Raw genomic sequence first — 19,853 nt, forward strand, 5'->3', positions numbered from 1 at the left:
CCTGGGTTCAATCCCTAGTACCAAAAAAAGAAAAAGGAAATCATGGTGCCCAGATTTATTTCACTTCCCAAATGAGATCTACTAGATCTGCCATGATTTGGAATAATCTAAATTATATCCAGTATACTGGATACTCAGAAGAATTAATGAAAACTTGAGTAAAGGGAGGATAGGAATAATAAAGAGAGCAGAATAAATTGGATATAACTTCCTTTCTATATTGATATATAAATACACGACCAATGAAACTCCACATCATGTACAATCACAAGAATGGGATCCTAATTAGAATAAGTTATACTCCATGTATGAAAAATCTGTCAAAATACACTCTACTGTCAGGTTGTCAGGTATATCTGTTTTATGCTGCAGTCTGACTGCAGCAAGATAATGGAGGGGGGGGTGACGAACAATTTGTGTAGATTGATACAGCAGGCGTCGGAGCTGTTTATTGTAGGACAGGAGCAGCACACAGCTTATCTTAATTAACATAAACTAGATACATCAGTCAACCAATAAGGAATCTCCACACTTAATGGCTCACTGGCATTACTTCAGAAACCACTCCCTCTGGCAAAGTGCCAGGCGCCATCCAGGCTTGTTTACAGACTCTAACATTTGCCAGGCGCCATCCTGACTTGTTTACAGACCCTAACAGTTTTAGTCAGGTTTTTCAATGCTGTGACCAAAAGGATCTGATCAGAACAACTGTAGAAGAGGAAGTTTATTTGGGGGCTCACGGTTTCAGAGGTCTTAGTGCATAGGAGACTAGCTCCATTCCTTGAGGCTCTAGGTGAGGCAAAACATTGTGTCAGAGAAATGTGGAAGATAAAAGTAACTACACGATGATTAGAAAGGAAAGAGAGAGATCTCTATTTGCCAGATACAAATATATACCCCACAGCCACGCCCCCAATGTCCCACCTCCTCTATCCACAACCTCCCTGCTTTTAATTACCAGTCAGTTAATCTCATCATGTGATTAATTCACTGACTGGGTTAAGGCTCTCACAGCCCAATTATTTCTCACTCTGAACTCTTTTGTACTGTTTCACATGTGAGCTTTTGGGGGATACCTCACTTCCAAACTATAACAATATCAAAAAAGAACAAATAAAAAAATATAAGATAGCAACCGTGTTCTGATTCAATCATGAGTCCAATAGAGGTTTTCACAAACTTTATGAACTCTAAAACTTTAGCAAACCCTAATGTCTCCTTTTGATTCATCCCCTTTGTCTCCAGATAGATAGAATTGGAAGAAAGAAGGAAGGAAAAATTCTTCTCAGGAGGGGTGTATTTTGACTTATTGCCTCCTGTCCTAAGAGAGCTTTCTCAGTGGACTTTCCTTACATAGAATACCTAGAAGGCCATACCTTCTCAATGCCCTAGGGATAACACCTAAACTACTGTGCTCTCTGTTCAAGAACCAACCTTCCTTCCTTCCTTCCTTCCTTCCTTCCTTCCTTCCTTTCTTTTTTTCCTTCTTTCTTCTTAGAAAGATACTTATATGATATATTATTTAACTAAGATTTTTTACAAATTCTCCATGAATACATAGGGTCCTCCCCAAGAGAAAACCACTTTTTTTTTTCCAATTTTGTGTGTTTTCTTACAGAGATACATGGTATTTATATGAAAAAAAAAATATATATATATACATATATATGTAATAAATATAGTTTTTCCTCACATGGTAGCCAACTACATTGCCCTAAATTTGCCTTTTTTTTTTTTTTTTACTTAATAATGGAGCTTGGAAATGTTTCCCTACCACCACACATGAAAGCCTCCTCAATGTTTTTCAACACATGGATATTCAGTTGTAGCTTTCCCATGTAAGCCTTTCCCATGTAAGCCCTTGTTTTCAACAGACCTGAAAATGGGCACTGGGAGTGGGGGGAGTGAGGCTAGTTTAAAAGTGCTATTTTAATGGAATAGTAGGAAAAAAAAAAAAGAAAGAAAGAAAGGTCATTCCACACTTCTGTCTTAAAAATACAGAAAGAGGACAGAGTTCTAAAATGTTCTGCCTCCTCGGAATTCACTGCTAATTCTATTCTGATACTAGACCTTTATATGATTAATAGTGTGATACTCCAAATTATACTGTGATACTTAGAAGGTCTACCTTTTTTGTAATGTCTTCTTATTTTTGAAAAAGTCCAGTTAAAAAAATCAAAGCATACAGTATCCTGTGTACATAGAAATCCATTACCATAAGGATAAATATAATACTTCAGAAAGTCCTTGTATTCACTGGCTTAATGGTTGTTTTTCTTTTTTTTTTTTTTTTTTAAAAAAAAAAAAAAAAAAAAAAGGAAATCCATGTGTTTTTAGCCACAAAATCTTCTGCTAAAAATAGTGATAAAGATTGTATTGGATAAATTTAATATACTTTTAAATGTAAAATTATAATAGGAAAATTGACACTAAAACCATAGAATGCCTAGAATGTGCTAGAATGTGCTTTAATTCTTTGAATTATATTATTAATTTTTACTTGGAAACAATGTTAAAATTGTGACTCTATTCTATTTATTTTACATGTAAAGGCACAGATAACCTGTTCATATTTGCAGAGGTATCATAATAACTTCACCTATAAATCCTATGCTTCATGTCTGCATTTATTCACTTCTATTATTTGTTTCTTACCAAATAAGATTAGAAAATAAAATAGGAAAATCTAAAATATTAAGTGTTTAAACCTTTATAGTTGACTCAATTCCAATAAGAAAAGGTTATTTAAACCTGATATGTCTCCTGCTTTAACTGCCAGATAATTTCCAGGGAGACTTTTTCTTTTACCATATATATAAAGAGACAAAGCAATTTATATACTTTATGTTTTCCTTGGGTTGGAACTTCTGTGAAATACTTTAAAACATATTTTTAAAAATAATTATGGAAAATGCAGTGAACTTAACCTTTGACCATTTCTAAGTATCTATGTATATATTCTATTAGATTGCATTTGTTACAATAGTACCATATATTCATTTCTTTTAGCCACAGAAGTACTCCAAGGTAATTCCACAGTAGAGATTTCAAGGAAAAATAAGTTGATCTTGTTTGAATTCTCACACCCTCAACATGTGTATTATTGAATAGTCAAGACTGAGAATTAAAATTGAACTATCAGGATTGTGCTCAATTTGGATGTGTGAATGTTTATAACCAAAGAGGACAAAGGAAATGAAATTTGACATGGCTATTTGCACTAATAACAATCATTTTATGAACCTTCTGGACACAGGATGTTGTGGTAGTAGCTATGCATGTGAAAAGTTTAAGTTAAATAGGTCTTTCCAAATTACTGTTTCTGAGACTGTTTCTGAGGCTCAAATGTCATCTTACCTGACAGCCACAAACAAAATTATTCATGTCTTCTCATTCCCAAGCACATTTAAAATGGAAACATAAATCTGTTCACATGTCCATTTTAACAAACCATGAATACCTGAATGGTAGGGTCCATTTCTTGATTATGCTTCTAATTAAACAACAAAATTCCTGAAAACTATTAAGTGTCTTTTGAAGAAATTAACATTATCTGGATAATAACAATTCTTCTAGAGACTTTACTAGAAGATTTTTTTTTTTTTTTTTTTTTTTACTATTTAAAGACTAACTAGACTTGTTTTTTATGTTGTGTAACCAAAATCTCTGTTTAATGGGGGACAAGCTTGACATGATTGTTTTTTCTTTTGGAATATAAAAGTGCTATATTGGATTTTTTTATATTATGTTTTTGAGCAATGAACAGAGCATGTTCTGCCTAGATTTTCATTTTATCCCAACTATCATAGCTTTCTTTGATATTTCTTTGTGACAACAAAAAATATACATAATAATTCACCATTTCTGACATGTTTTCATATTGCTTTCCTAAAAGTAGCATCAGCAGTTTAATCTATGAGCACAGGAGATTTTTTTTAACATAGGTAATTGGATGAGGAATTTCAGTGATCCCATAATATCACAAGTTTATACCGATGTGGTGATTATTATAATAGCAAATTGTCCCAAAATTTACAGACATTAATATATCATTTTTAGGCTGGAAATTTCAACTTACCATTGAAATAAATTAGAAGTCAAGCACTATTTCAAAACCAAGTTGCCTTTTAAAAATATGTTAGAAGTAAAAAGTAAAAAGATGTTATCTTTGGCTTTCTATAGGTATCCATTTAATACTGTGGATAACAAAATATTTTTCTTGACTAACTCAACTGTCATTGAAATTATTTTCTTGAATATTAAAAAGAAATGAATGTGACCTAATATCAAACTCTTATTTTATTTTAAACCAAAGATAGAGTTTATTCTCTAACGCACATACACATGTCTGTTAATAATGTCAATATTTGAAAGTTACCAATTTTCTATTTATCAATCAACATGAGAGTTTGTGATTTTCATTTCTTATACAAAATGATTTGCATATTCCCCAACATTTGTTAAATTTTCATAGGATTTTGATTCCTTTTGTCTCCTAGATATATAGTAGTTTTAATTGTTTGGTTTTGGGCATAGTACTTAATGATTTTGAGTTTCTATGTCTCCTCCACCTATTAAAAAAAGAATTAAATGGAATGATACAAGTGGTTAATTGTTGATGATCTATTAAGCACAAAAAATATGAAAAATTATTACCATTATTTGAACAGCTTAGCTCAAGTTAGGGACTATTGGTAATATATTTTTATAATATGTAATTGCTACTGTAATATTAATTGCCTGCATGGAATAATCATTAAATTTATACAATGTTGTGTTTGCTTAACCAAGTCTTGGCAAACTATGACCCAGTGCCCAAATCCAGCCATTTACTATTATTTTGTAAGACCTATCATTTAAAAATTTTTAAATGCTTTGAAACTGTCAAGACATAAAATTATGTGAAATTAAAATATTACTTTTTATGAAGTTTCATTAGAATAGATTAATCCTTATTTATTTTTGCATAATCTGTTACCACTTTTGTATAATTGATTGTTACTCTAATAGTAGCTTTGAATAGTTCCCCAAAAGACTATTTGGTCTCAAAGTCTAAAATATTTATTATCTGGCTTTTTAGAGAAAAGTTTTGTAAACTTCTGTGATTTGGAAAAATCAATTATTGTATTTCTTTGAATAAGAAAAGAGAAATAGCAATTTTTCTTTATTATCTTTGACAACTCAGAAATACCTAAAGAATTTTTTAAAAAATGGGAAAAAGAAAATTATACTACTTAATTTAAAAACAAACAACAAAAGTAATGATGTAATCGCATTCATGATGTAACTCATGCCATCATTTGCTTTAGAAATATGCCAGTTATAAAGAGCAGGTTAAAGTGATGAAAAGCAGGAGCCAGTCAAGGTGACACACACCTTAATCCCAGTGGCTTATGTGGCTGAGACAGGAGGATCTTGAGTTCAAAACCAACCTCAGCAAAAGTGACGCTAAGCAACTCACTAAGACCCTGTCTCTAAATACAATATGAAATAGGTCTGGGGATGTGGCTCAGTGGTAGAGTGCCACTGAGTACAATCCCTGGTACCAAAAAAAAAAAAAAAAAAAAGCATGGCCTCAATATCTTGGTTAACTGATTTTCTCTAAACATTAGGAAAGCATCCAGTTCCATTGCAGGACTATATTCTATCCTAAATCTAACAATATCCTGGGACACTACTATCAAAGTACACCAAATTCCTGATATTTATACAATTTGTATTTCAACTGAGGAATATTGGGGTAAACCATTGATAATTTGTCAGTTGTTTTGATTGTTGCTGGCTGATAAGTACTCAAATGCATTTTATTCTAAAATTTAATGTTAAGTGCCACAAAACATAATTTATTGAACATACATGTATATGCACACTAAAAGCTTATTTCTAGTACAGTTGCCTCAGAAATAGTCCCTTCTAGGTTGTCTTTTTCTCTAATCTAACAAATCGGACTGTTGGTGAGTAGATGCACATTCATCAATAGCACAACTGTATTCAGTGCTCAAAATGAGTCATATTTTCAATGTTTGGATGATCTCAGGTTTAAAACTCAGTTGTAATACATTACTAGAGCAGTGAGTGATGATTTGGTTAAATGAAAAAAAGCTAAAAAGGCTTTTTACTGGCAATTCCAGGAAAGAGCTGTTAAAGCTTTGCACTTTACCAATCATGTTCTTGTCATTTATTATAGAAGGTAAGGAGGGAATACTTTTGAACTGAAGCTCACATAGTGAAAATAATTGAAAATAAATTGACATATTAATATATTACATATATCTTTTCTTTTTTGTGCTATTTGATATTGAATATCTTTGGGATGCTCAGAGATGTAAGAGCCTGAAGAAATCATGCACAAGATGGCGAGTGAGGGGTGGTTGCATGGACTCCTTATACACCCACACTAGTGTCCTATGGATGTGAATGCAGATACATGGATGTGTTTCTAGTAATGCAGAAACAAATCTACATAGCAGCATGAGTTTTAAAATGTAATGAAAGACAAAGGCAGAACACAGAACTCTACAAGCAGATATTAGGGCACTAGGAAACTGAGAAAACTCTTACATGGAGGCCTTTGTGGTGGGGAATAAGGTGCCTGCTGGAGATGGTGGTGTTAGAGATTCCAGAGATTGTTAAGGAGTTTGAAAAGGTGTTTATGTATAGAATGAAACCTGGCTGTTTTAGTCAGCTTCTTTGCTGCTATGACCAAAAGACTTGACCGGAACAATTTTAGAGAAGGAAAAGTTTATCTGGGGCTCAGTTGCAGAGGTCTCAGTCCATAAATGGCCAGCTCTGCTGCTCTAGGCCCAGGTGAGGGAAAACATCATGGTGGAAGGGTGTGGCAGAGTAAAGCAGCTTAGAATATGAAGAAGAGAATATATACCTGCCAAGGCATACCTGCAGTGACCCACCTCCTTCAGCCACACCCTACCTGCCTACAGTTACTACTCAGTTAATCCCTGTTAGCAGATTAGTGCACTGAGTATGTTAAGGCTCTCAAAACCCAATCACTTTGTCTGTAAACTTTCTTACATTGTTTCACACATAATCTTTTGGGAGACACCTAACATCTAAATCAATCCTCATAGTGATGGTCCCACTCTAGAAAAATGAAGTCCTAGAACATGTTCACATCTCAGAAAAAACCTGTCTCTTCCAATTTGATATTTTTACATTTATTTTTTAGTTGTAGTTGGACACAATACCTTTATTTTGTTTATTTATTTTTATGTGGTGCTGAGGATCTAACCCAGGGCCTCCCACGTGCTAGATAAGCGCTCTACTGCTGAGCCACAACCCCAGCCCTCCAATTTGATTTTTTACCATAACAAAAGTAATACAATTTACACATTCAACTATGATAACTCTCAGAATACTTGTGACTATACAACCTTTGATTCCAAAGTTACTATAAGTCATAATACAAGGAATGGTAATATGTATTTATATTTTACAGTTGAACTAAGAGTTTCAAATATATCAAGTGATTTACCCCAAATTATAGTTTTATGTAAGATTGGAATTCAAATTGATTTTCTCTTATTAATTTCTTTCATTATAAAACAATGATTAAACAGCATTATTTTCTCATTTTAAAATCTTGAATGGTATCGTTATCTAAGAAGATAATAAGAAATCAATAAATTCTGGACATTTCTTTCATTTTCTTTACTCATGTTATTATCCATTAAATTATCAATTACTTGCATAGATCCAAATAAACAGTTATGCCATACACTGTCATTTTGTCTAAAATTCCTCTGAATCATTGAGGAAACTATCCAGAATTTTAATGTATAGATTTCCTTATTTTATATACTTTCATTAGTTCAATTATACGCAGCATTTGATATGTTAAATCACATCCAAATGAATCCACACTGTACTCAAAGAAGTTCATCTTCTTTACTTCTTTAGTAGAACAATGCTTCAAACAAAAAGAAATGGCCTCTTATTCTAGCTTGTGATTTTTATATTTGAAACCATCATTTAACTGATTTACTTTGAAAAATAGGATTTTTATTCCTTTATCCCATTCTTTCCACCTTTCCCATTTTCTCAATTATAGATTACAGCCAGAAGATGGGGGAAAAGAGAACAGATGACAAGGTTTTCTATTTCAAAAATGTGTATTCCCTTGACAGTTCAATTTCCTGGTCTCTGGCTGGCACAGATATTTTTAATCATGTATTTTCATTGATTCTAATTAAATGTCATGGATATAATTTACTCCAATTCTTCCCTATTCTATGGCATTAGAAAAATATTTTTAATGCCATGTTTTTTTTCAATATATCTTTTAAATTGGCAACCAATTTTATTATACTGTTGGTCAAGTAAGTCCCCATGTGTCCAATAGGATTCCCAAAATAAGTGCTTTCTAGTGTAGCTTCCAAAAAACTTTCTAAGTAATTTAGCTTGGAATGTTGTGCTAGAACCTACATGAATGTGAAACATGACCCTCTATTTCTAGCAAGTGTTTTTGATAGCCTTCATTGTCTTTCATTTTTGCCACATGGCTGCTGCATCTGTTTCTTATAACTTCTGCTTCCCTAATTATTGATGCAATATTGGTTTGGGTATAATATTCACATAACATCTTTTAGAATTGCAGCATGCAAGTTTATAAATTTTTCCAGAAAGGAGAGAGGACCCATTTAGTAACTCAAGCTGAAATTATCATCATTGAAAAGCAACTGGATTAGTTTGGGGGTGGGGCGGGAGGGAATGAGTATGCTACTACCAAATAAACTCAAAAAACACAAAGTTTTAAGACGTATTTGCTCATATTTGTTTATTGGGATTATATTGGGGCTTTTTATAATATTAGCTCAATTTAGTGATATTTCACATGTTTTAGACTCTAGCCAGTAGATTAAAATGTGGGAAAATGTAGGTCAGTATTTAGGTTGCACATTGCATGATCAAATGCTTAAATTGCTTAATGTAATTAAGCTAGTTGTTCATGAAAAATTCTTCCTTCATTTCTGGAAAATATAATTTAATCAAACCTTTAAAGTGTTGTCTCTTGGGATCAAATTTAGGACAATACCATGTGTTCTATCTTTAACATTAACTTTTATAAAGAGGTATTATCACACTGAATTCTAAATAATCTTGTGTTCATATTGAGAATTCTATTCTTATATCTGTTGCTTTTTGTGAAATCATGACTCATGTGAAGGTTTTCTATAAGTAACAGGTAGATACTTAGGCAATGTAACTGTCAATGTTAATAAAGTAGCTGATGGTTACAGATGGAGGAATATACTATACAAGTGCTCAAATGATTTTGCACATAAAGGGGGTTTCTTAAAAATTATTCAAGTATCAGATAGGTATGGTGGCATTATACTAGTAATCCCAGTGACTCTGGAGGCTGAGGCAGGAGACTTTCAATTTCAGTGTCAGTCTCATCAATTAACTAAGAACCTGTGTCAAAATTTGAAAAATAGAAATAAAAATACAAAGGGCTGGGGCTATAGCTCAGTGGTAGAACACCTCTGGACTCAATCCCCAGTACCAAAACAAACAAACAAATAAAATAAATAATAAATAAAAACAAATCCAAGAATGTTTTGAGGAAGTGATTAAATTGATACTGTTGGAGGTTCATTAACCATTTTAGACCTCAGGGGTTTGTTTAAGTGTTTCAAGACAGTAATTTATAAAATTGCCCCATGAGGCCTATAGGTTTCCTTTTATTGTGAAAAAGCAACAAACTTTCGCCTGGGGAATAGTTTATTTACCAGGCAAGATCCTTCCTTTCATTTTGATTTCAATTAATTTGCCCTACTTTTTCACTAAAGCATTGAAAAAGCCTTAATCTTAGATCTCAGTCCAATTTACTTAAGTCTTCTTTACTACCATTTTAATTTCAGAAATACTGGAAATGGCAGTTCCCTTGGGTGGAACAGGGCTCCCCTGAGAAATCTAGAATCTTAACTCCCTGAGCTCTAACATATTTTCAAAATAATAATGGTCTTAGCATTGCCCTGTTATTTTCCTCTTTGGCAGCTTTTATTTTAGCTATGAACTAACACCATGCAGAAGAGTTTATAGATAGTAAGTGTTGCTAGATTATATGTGCATAAAGAGTTGAAAGGAAAATATTCAATGACTACTGTGAAAATAGATTGCTTCCAGAAGAGGCCTATTAGAAAACATGGGCCCAGTTGAGTAAGGCATGCAGGTCACTGGGAGGTCTGCTCAGTCAGGCCTGTGTATTTTAAGTGTTACCAGCAGACACTAAGGAGAGAGATGCACAAGAAAATAGAGCAGTCAGATAATTATTAGATGATGGACTAGCAAAAATGTTTGGAAGCACACAGCCAAGTTAGAGAGTCTGCCCAGGAATTGATGGGTGCATGAAAGTTAAAAACAACCCAGACCTTAAAAAGAGAAGTCATAACGTAAGAAACCAATTTTAGAAACTAAAGGAAAAGTGTTGGCGTTCAAAAAAGATGTATGGAGCCACCAGGGGTCCAAAAGGGAGTGGGGAAAAAAACACATTTGAAAGTATATTCTCTCCATGAGGAGGTCATAGATTTTCTTTTTTTTTCTCAGCTCCATGCCCGGATGAGTACTGGGTTTAGGACCAAAGGAAAAATGCCCTATTTGAAATCTAAAGGGAATTAAAATGCAGTACAGTACTCCCTCTTCTGTTTTTAGTTTGCAGCCTCTGGGCAACTGCCAACTATCAGTAAAAAGCTCCTTATCTCAGAGTATATAATTCTGCTATGAAATACACAGCAAGTACAAATGAGACCTTGACCAGAACTTTCATATTTATAGAAATCTGTTTCCCTGTTCTGTGTGTGTTAAGTAGGAAAGACAGGGATTTATTTAGACCTCAGGAATGATCATTTGGGTTGTCTAAGAAAGAGTTTGGAATTAAAATGCTTATAACAAAAAAGATTTAGATACAACTGAGAAACCATCAAAGGCTCCTTGCACTGGGTTAGTTTCTGAATTGGCTTTTAGAAAATAAAAATGGATTGTCGAAGCCTTGGTAATGTTTCAGTATTTGAATACACAAGGGAATGATGTGAATCCTACCAAGGAAACGGAACCTTCAAAGAACTTACACGTGCTTTAACAAAATTTTGGAGATAGCTTATATGCCTCTCCTAAAGGAGCACTTTCATTTTTCACTTCTTAGTCTCTGGTTGTTGTTCATCCTCATCTGAACTGTCACTGACCAGATACTTTACACACTGGTAGGTTAATAGGTATAGAACAACTATGCTTCATGCATTCAGAACACCTCTTTTTTTAAAAAAAACTACCTCTGACATATTGTTTTGGAACCTAGGGAAGTTGCAATTCCTCTTTCTTCCCCTTAGTCTCCCTCCCTCTCTCTTTCTCTCTCATCAGGTGTGTGTGTGTGTGGGGGGGGTGTAATCATGCTTGTGTATGTGAGAGAGGATGGTTAACTACTCTGGATGAAACATGGCTTGTTTCTATCACACTCAGCTATAAGTGTTAAATGAAAAAGTTTAGCTAAAATGAAAAATATTTGCACACATTTGAAGATCTTACAGCACAAATAAGGGAAGAAAACAAGCATTGTATCTGTTCTCCTGGGAAAGGTTAAGTGAAAATCAGTACACCATTCACAATCATTGAGTAGGTTGATGGTGGAGGCCTGCCAGAACTTAGGCACTAAAACCCTTAGAATTGAGCAGGACAAAAAAGAGAAACAGGATGACAGTCCATGTGGACTCTATAAAGAGCAGGAGAGATTTTAAGTGATTGAATAAGGGATTCTGATATTTGGTTATTTAAATACAAAATTTCAGGTAAGAAAAGACTTTATTTATGGGGCTGAGTTGATTCAGCTTAGGAAACTTGTAAACAGCATTTATCTAAATTGGCTTACCAAGTAAATATATAAATGTATATTTACAAAAATGCACCTGTGTGCCAAAATAGAGATTTCTTCCTTTTAGCATTCGTATGAATGGTTGGAATATTACTACATATAATTATAAGGAAAAAAGAACATGAAAAAAAAGCTGTTGCTTGCTTTCTTTTCCTTAAAAAATATGCTCTGTCTCAAATAAACTAATAAATTATTGAATTAATGAAAGCAATTCTAACATTAATGAATTATCAATACTTTCCAAGAAAATAACCCTACACTTGAATTTTTTTTTTTTTTTTAGGTTTTGTTTATGATGAAAGTGTCAGCCAGTTACGATTAACCTTTGAATTCTCAATGGATTTCTTGTTAACCTGTGTTAATCATCTTACAAATGACCATCAGAAGTCAAGTCTGGATCTGTGTTTATCTGATAATAGGAGGTCAAATTGTATTAGGCCTCAAGGTAGTGAGATGAACCACTCTGTGTTTTTCACCCTTTACAATGTTTTTTCATTATATCCTGTGAGTTTCTCTTCCAAGTTTTCTATATCTGAAAATGGAATTCCTTACAAAGGGTCCCAGAAAAGGCAGTATGTTGTTCTTGAAGAGATCCATTAACATCAAACAATGATTCAGTATCCTATTAACAGTAAAGAGGTATATTCATCTTTGCATATGAACAACCTATCTTTCATCTCAGAAGATAACGTGGTTTATCTGTGTTCTGATATTGCCTAAAAGGCAATTCTGCTCATGTTAGGAAGCAGAGGAAAATGAATTAAGGTGAATTGTTATAAGTCATCTTCAGATTTCTGACCTAGACACTGTAATGAAAATTTATCTTTCAAATCATGTACACAATTCTTATTTCCTAAAGAAGTGTTCCATGAGTTATATTATTGAAGAACATAGTTTGATTGACTGTGATCCTGAGTAATGTAGATTATGTATTAAGTTCATGCCATATAATCTTACTTAACCAGGAAGGAGCCCAAAAGCACCTGGGAAAATGAGTTCTCATCATAGCCACCTGTTGCTTAATTTCTGACCATTCTTATATGAAGGTGAAACCAGTATTACTGATATTACAACCTCTTTAGACTAATGAATATTCAGTTTTCAACAATACAACTGGTTAAGTTTTCTAAAGTTATTTATGTACTCATAAGAAAAATAATACTGATGTTTCAACTTCTCTGAATTTATTCTTTCCAAGCTAGTTTGTATATTAGCTAATATATTGCATTGTTGAGTGGGAAGAATAAAATCAGCTGCACAAATGATTACTTTTCTAGTCTATTACATTCCAATGAGAGGTGAGCACCTGTCATTCTGGTTTTCAATGGGAGGAATATAATTAAGTGCAGTGGAATGTCAGTGTAAGATCTATAATGCCTCTACCTCACACACTTGTGCTATGCCCTTTGCAAAAGATTTTGACAACTCTATACTCAACAGATTTTATTCTCTTTGGATTTGATTTTAATTATAAACCTGAATCTGTCAGAATAGGAATGGTTCATAATGGTCTGACCATGCTGAATCATTCACATTGTCTAATCCATCCTCATGTAATATAGCCAGCTTGTTTTGCAAAACAGATCAAAATTTAATTTCTTTGAATTGTCTTTCTATATTGACTTTGGTGTGCTCTTGGTTAAGCAGCAATCTTTTCTGAGAAATGGTTTATTGTTGCAACATTTTAAGCAAATCAATTACCTTCCTGTAATGCAATAATATTACAATATGCAGGCAACCATAGCTTCCATTGTACATGACACAGTCGATTTTATGAAGCTGTAAACAGTCATATCAGGGCTATTTAGTCTGTAGTAATATAATTTGAAAAGGAGATATTGCCCAAGTTATGCTAATATGTTATCTGAAAAAACTCAATATGTCAGGAGCTCCCTGAAAAACAGACATATCGTTTTCAGGTTTACAGGTTAAATTAAAGAGTCAGAACTCTGTGTGGAAACACTAATAGCCAAACCAAGTCTTTGCATGAGGAAATGACTTTGTTCAAAATATAGGCTTGCTGCTTTCTTGCCAACATGAGCTAATTAATCTTGGAGTAACTCTCTAAGTACACAACAACATTCCATAACTACACATGTCCAATAGAGATATACTCCCTGCCTTCTCCCCTGTATTTCTTTTTTATTTTTTCTGATATGTCTTGGTAGAAATAAATTGACCTAATGTGAATCTTTGCTTAAAATCTACCTGTTCTAAGTAGAACAAGACTCTACCTATTTGGCCTTTGCCTACTTCTCCTAACTTTTCTCTTGTCACTGTTCCTTTCTTTCCTGTGGATAACTGGCCTCTTCTCTTCCTCAAACATAGCATGCTAATTCCAGACTCACTCACTATTCCCTAGTCCTAGACCACTCACTCCCTCTGCAGTTTCCTAGAGCTGACTCTCACCCACCACTTGGATGTCAACTCAGATGACACCTTCTAAGACAGATCATATTCTGGTTCTCCTCTCTAATACTTTTCCCTTACCTGTCTCTTAAACTTCTCTGTGTTATTATTCTCTTTTATTTTATTCATATCACTTGATGTTATCTGAAATTATTGGTAGTTCTACTTGATTATTATCTGGAACAGGGCCCCTTGGCATGTTTCTTACTGTATCCTTAGCATATAGAACAGTACCCATGAGAAATATTTTTTTAAAAAAACCTGTTTGTTAATAGGATAAAATAATACTTATTCAGGTATGCATTTGAAGATACCATCCCCTATGGGTCAGCCATGGGAAAGAGTGTTGGCAGGTAAAAGAATAGTTCTCTCCTGTTTTGTCACCTCTCTGCAACAGACATACTGTGATGATATTGACCTTTTTTATGGAAACCTTATTCTCTACTCTGTTCCACACGTTCTTGTCCTCAAGAGAGGAGAAATAATTGCTCCTATAACTTTGTTAATGAATCAGCCTTATTTAGGAAACAGTCACAGACATTACCTATACTAGCAATTACCACGGCATCACTTATATAATAGTTCTTTCTGCTAGAAAATCAATAATAGTGGACAATTATTACAAAAACTCTGGTTTCCTCTTATGTAATTACAATTCCAAGTAATCAGATTGCTATTATTAGAATGACAGTGCTTTATGAGATTTCACCTTAAAAGTTCACAGTAACTCTCTTTTATTCAGTGGTAGTTTAAATGATGTTCTTGCAATATATCATTATTTTTCAGAGCAAATTGCATGAGACCTTACACAGTAGCTTTGAAATTACTGCTTGTCGTCACCACTATATACAACCACATAAACAGTATGTGGTTTATACAGTAGATCATTTTTCTTGTTTATATTCAGCAAGCTCTCGGTGCTACACACTAACACCAGCTGTTAAAAAATGACAATAGTATTTTATCTCTCACTACCAAGATATTTTATACAAAGAAGTTTTTTTTCTCTGAACACAATGTGTTGCTGAATAATGATAAAGGTTGATATGATAAATAGTGGTATATCTTTCAGTATTCATTGGCACTGCTAAATAGAATGTAAATAGAAAAACTAAAGGAAAAAAATCAAGTATGGAGAAAGTCACATTCCATACCTCAATCCAAGTCAGTTTCATTACCTAGGAATATCTGAGATGGAATAAGAATTATCTTATTTCTGAAGTTGTTCAAAGTGAATCCTAAAGATTTATGTGCATTTGCTAGATATGAAAATCTAAAATAAATTTCAATATCCCAAAATGTTCATTGATCTCTCTCTTTGCCATCTTTCTCCTCTACTGTTCTTTCTTCTGAAATTTTTTTTTTCTTGATTCCAAACAAAACAAATGCCTCAAGGGTGAAGACAGTATCTTTCATATCAAATATATCTAATAGTTTCTGAAAATATATGTCAGTCACTTAACTAAAAATGGTGTACTTTTCTTGAAACTATTTTCAAGGCTTAGAAAGCACATTTTGTTTAAACAAATCACAAAACCAGATTTAGAAAGTTTCTTCGAGTCTTTGTGTCTGGATGGCTTCCATCATAGTTCTTAGTTAGGACATACAAAGCCAACTGAACACAAGGCAAGGCCATACAATGGGCCTCAAGGCCATGCTATCAAGTATGTTTAAGGTGACAGGCATGGTGATTCATGCCTGTAATCTCAGTTACTTGGGAGGCTGAGGCAGGAGGATTGAAAGATTTAGGCCAGCCTCAGCAATTTAGTGAGACACTCAAAAAATCTAGTGAGAACCTGTCTCAAAATTTAAAAATAAACAAATGAGTAAATAAATAGGGCTCAGGTTGTCGCCCAGTGGTAAAAAACTACTGGATTTAAACTCACCAGTACAGAGAAATGTGTGTGTGTGTGTCTATGTGGATGTGTGCGTGTGTGTCTGTGTGTGTGTATATGTGTGTGTGCACGCATATGCACACTATTCTGTTTCAAGTAAAAAATGAAATGCCTAACACAAATCTATAGATATACTGGGGTCTTTCAGAGAATTTAGAAGACTCTACTATTTAAATATATAAGACCTTTTATGTCTTAGAAAAACACCTAGCTCTAAGGATTGTGCACACTGAAAAGCAAAATGCATTTAGAATTATTTTATTATTTATTATTAATATTTGTGAAGAGAACTTATATAGTACTTGAATTCAAAAATTTACTATAAACCTTGCCATAGAGATCATTATTTTTTCTCATAATAATTATAGTCCTAAGTCTTATTATAGTTTCCAGTTGTTCAACCAGTCCTAGATGTACAAAAATTTGGTCTCAAATGGCAGCATTTCAGAATAGAGTCACATTAGATATTACTGTTTCAAATTTAACACAGACAAGTTCATTGACTAGGAAGTTTCCAAATTACATAAACCCAAGTCAAATATCAATCATGTATTGAAATATTTGAGTATACTATCTATTCATATATGTATATATGTATATATGTATATATATATATATATATATATATATATATATATATATATGTGTGTGTGTGTGTGTGTGTGTGTGAGAGAGAGAGAGAGAGAGAGAGAAAGAGAGAGTATATGCATGCATTCATGTAAAACCTTCAAATGATCAATGACTGACTGGTCTGTTGGTGAAGGGAAGCTGTCTAGAGAAATTTAGATTTTCTTAGATCTATTTTAATTATACATTTAAAAATATACCTTCTGATATCTATTATATTCTACACTCCTTTAATAGTCAATGAATAATGCTATAGTTTTTAGTTAACACATAGTTCTTCCAGAAGTCTCTTAATCAGTTACCTTGCCAAGAATTTATTTCAAATTTCCATGGGCAGCCACAAAATACTATAAGCTCTACTTAACTCATTTCATGAGAGAAACTCACAGGATGTCAGTTCATACCCAGAGCTGTAACACTTGGCCTGAGCAGGGGGAGTGGAGACATTTAGAGGAGTAATGGTGAGAAGTGTTGACTAGGAGAATGGAGTCAAATGCTAGGGGCCAGTTCCTCAACTTTCATAGTCTATGTCTGTTTTAAAATAGAGACAGATAACTTGTTCTGTAGACCTCATCTGAGTCTCTAAGTTAATCACAGTTACTACAGGGGAACACATTTAGAGGGCATATTATATAAATTACTTACGAAAATGAGGACAGTTAGACCATAGCCTTGAGTCATCAAGAGTGTATTCTGTTATGAAGTGCACACTATTTAGAAAGGTTAGAAAGGTTGTAGTACAATTTAGAAATATTTACAGCAATATTACCTGCACATGTTTTAAGATTTGATCTTTAAAGGCATCTATTTCAATTTTCCAGTTAGCTAGAAAATTTAGTTTTCTAGTACTAGCATTTACTGTATGAAGTAGAATATTTTTCATATTATTTATTTTCTATTATTAGCTTATTTATTTTTAGTTCTTGGGAAACCCAGAAGCACTCTAAATTGGAGCTATATCCCCAACACTTTTATTTTTATTTTTTAAATTTGTTGATTTTTATTTTAGTGATTGTTAATTTAGTGAGACACAGGGTCTCACTAAATTTCCCAGTGGACATGAATGTTAATTCTCTCTCATCAGGCTCATGAACAGCTGGGATTATAGTTGTGCAGTCTCATACCTGAAAACATGCATTTTATTTAAGTAGAAATTTTTATTTAAGTGGAAATACATTATTATTTAATTTTGATATGAGCAGTATTTAATAAAGAGTCTTATATTTAGGTTTCTAATAATGTTTGTTGACATAATTACTAAGTGGAATCTTAAGAAATTTTATTTTTGTAGGTGAAAGACACCTGTATATTAACAAATTGATATGGTTTAATATAATTAATCAAAAACAATGACGAATTAATAAAGACCTACTTTTGTGTCCTAATTAGGACTATAATTGCTAGGTTTTTTTTCCCCTAGAAAAATGTCTTTATTAGCTTGCTAATTGAAGGTCAGAAACAATCTTTTTCTGCACATGTTGTCTTTACATGGAAAAACCAGAAACGAGCTAAACTAAATAACAAACTTTCCTTATTACATCCCTTACATCCCTTGCAAGACTGCTAGAAGAGAAATAACTTGGCATTTTAACAAAGAAAAACATTTATCTTAATATGGACTGGGATCATTAGTTTTGGCCTGGAAAGAAGCAATGGGGTTCTCCTCCAAAAATGAATGAATAAACAAAAACAAATATTAGCAACAATAGGAAAAAAAAAAAAAAAAACCTCTCATAGTGTCTATTTCTTAACCAGATATAATCAGTTATTCAGGGTTTCAATTGAAATGTATTCATATGGTCCAATCTGTAATTAACTACCAGTCTTGTTACTGTCTATCTACCAAAAAGCTACAGTTGCAAGTTTTTCCTTGATTATGGCTCCTAAAACCTTCTAGAGCTTGGCATGGTGGTACATGCCTGTAATTCCAAAAAACTGAAGCAGAAGGATCCCAAGTTCCATGTCAGCCTTAACAATGTAACAGAACCCTTAGCAATTTAGCAAGACAATGATTCAAAACAAAAAACAAAGCAAAACCAAACAAAGCAAATGAAACCAAGACTGGGGATGTATCTCAGTTGTAAAATGCTGCCGGGTTCTATCCCCAATACCCAAATAACAGACAAACAAACCAAAAAACTTATACACATACATGTCAACACAATTTTAAATTCTTGAAATAGTTCATATATCCATGATTTTCATTTCTTTTCAATGTATTAAAAGAAAGGAAATACGGTGACTGGTGAATGTGGAAGAGTGACACTGTTTTGGGCATCCTAGACAAAGAATTGAAGGTAGGGATTGTTCCTTCTTAAAATACCAGTTCACTAGCCTCTGACTCTGGTTCTATGCTGGTAAGGTCTACCTTACAGAAAAACATCTAACAGGAGAGTGAGTGAAATGCAGTTCAAGGAAGATTATTATATGCACTTGATTTCTTTACTACAGAACAAAAAACCAAAGAAAAATCGAAGGCAGAAGAATAGTTCAATTGTTCTCTTTTCAAGGTGTGCATGTGGAGCAACATAGAAAACAAATATTGGAGTTGAAGAGAAGCCAATAAATGCATGGACATTAGAAAGGAAATTAAGAAGAGAAATGAACTGGTAGCAGGCAGATTTAAAATGAAAAATTTCAGAGATATCAAGAGGACAACATAAAAATAAAATGATGAAAGTAAAGACTAAAAACAGTGATTTAGAAAAGAGAGATGTGAGCTCCACCAGGCTATGGGAAGAAAATCTTGGGATGTCACAATGAAACATAATCAAAACAAGAATGAGGAGTTCAGAACCTGTCAGTGTGATGATAGACTGTAATAAAGATAATGCCGGACATTGCTGGATGAAAGGTGAAAACAAAGAAACTGTGGAGAGTCAGAGCTGAAATTAGCATGTTTTTAGGGTTATTATCATAATAGTATAATTAATACTAAATGTTGCTTAACTGACAATCTGCATTTGTTGGATCCAGAAAACTGCCCCAAATCTGCCATGTAGATTCCATGGGCTTCTGGATTTTGTCTTTGCTCTGTGAGA

The 19,853-nt window shown here is 33.3% G+C and overlaps 1 protein-coding gene across 1 annotated transcript in view; it reads left to right on the plus strand.

Moving 5' to 3' along the window:
- Lrp1b (LDL receptor related protein 1B) overlaps positions 1 to 19,853 on the plus strand; it is a 1,566,902-nt gene that overhangs the window by 309,399 nt on the left and 1,237,650 nt on the right. The window lies entirely within an intron of this gene.

The sequence above is a fragment of the Callospermophilus lateralis genome, chromosome 9 (genome assembly GCF_048772815.1).
Source record: "Callospermophilus lateralis isolate mCalLat2 chromosome 9, mCalLat2.hap1, whole genome shotgun sequence".
Lineage (NCBI taxonomy): Eukaryota > Metazoa > Chordata > Mammalia > Rodentia > Sciuridae > Callospermophilus > Callospermophilus lateralis.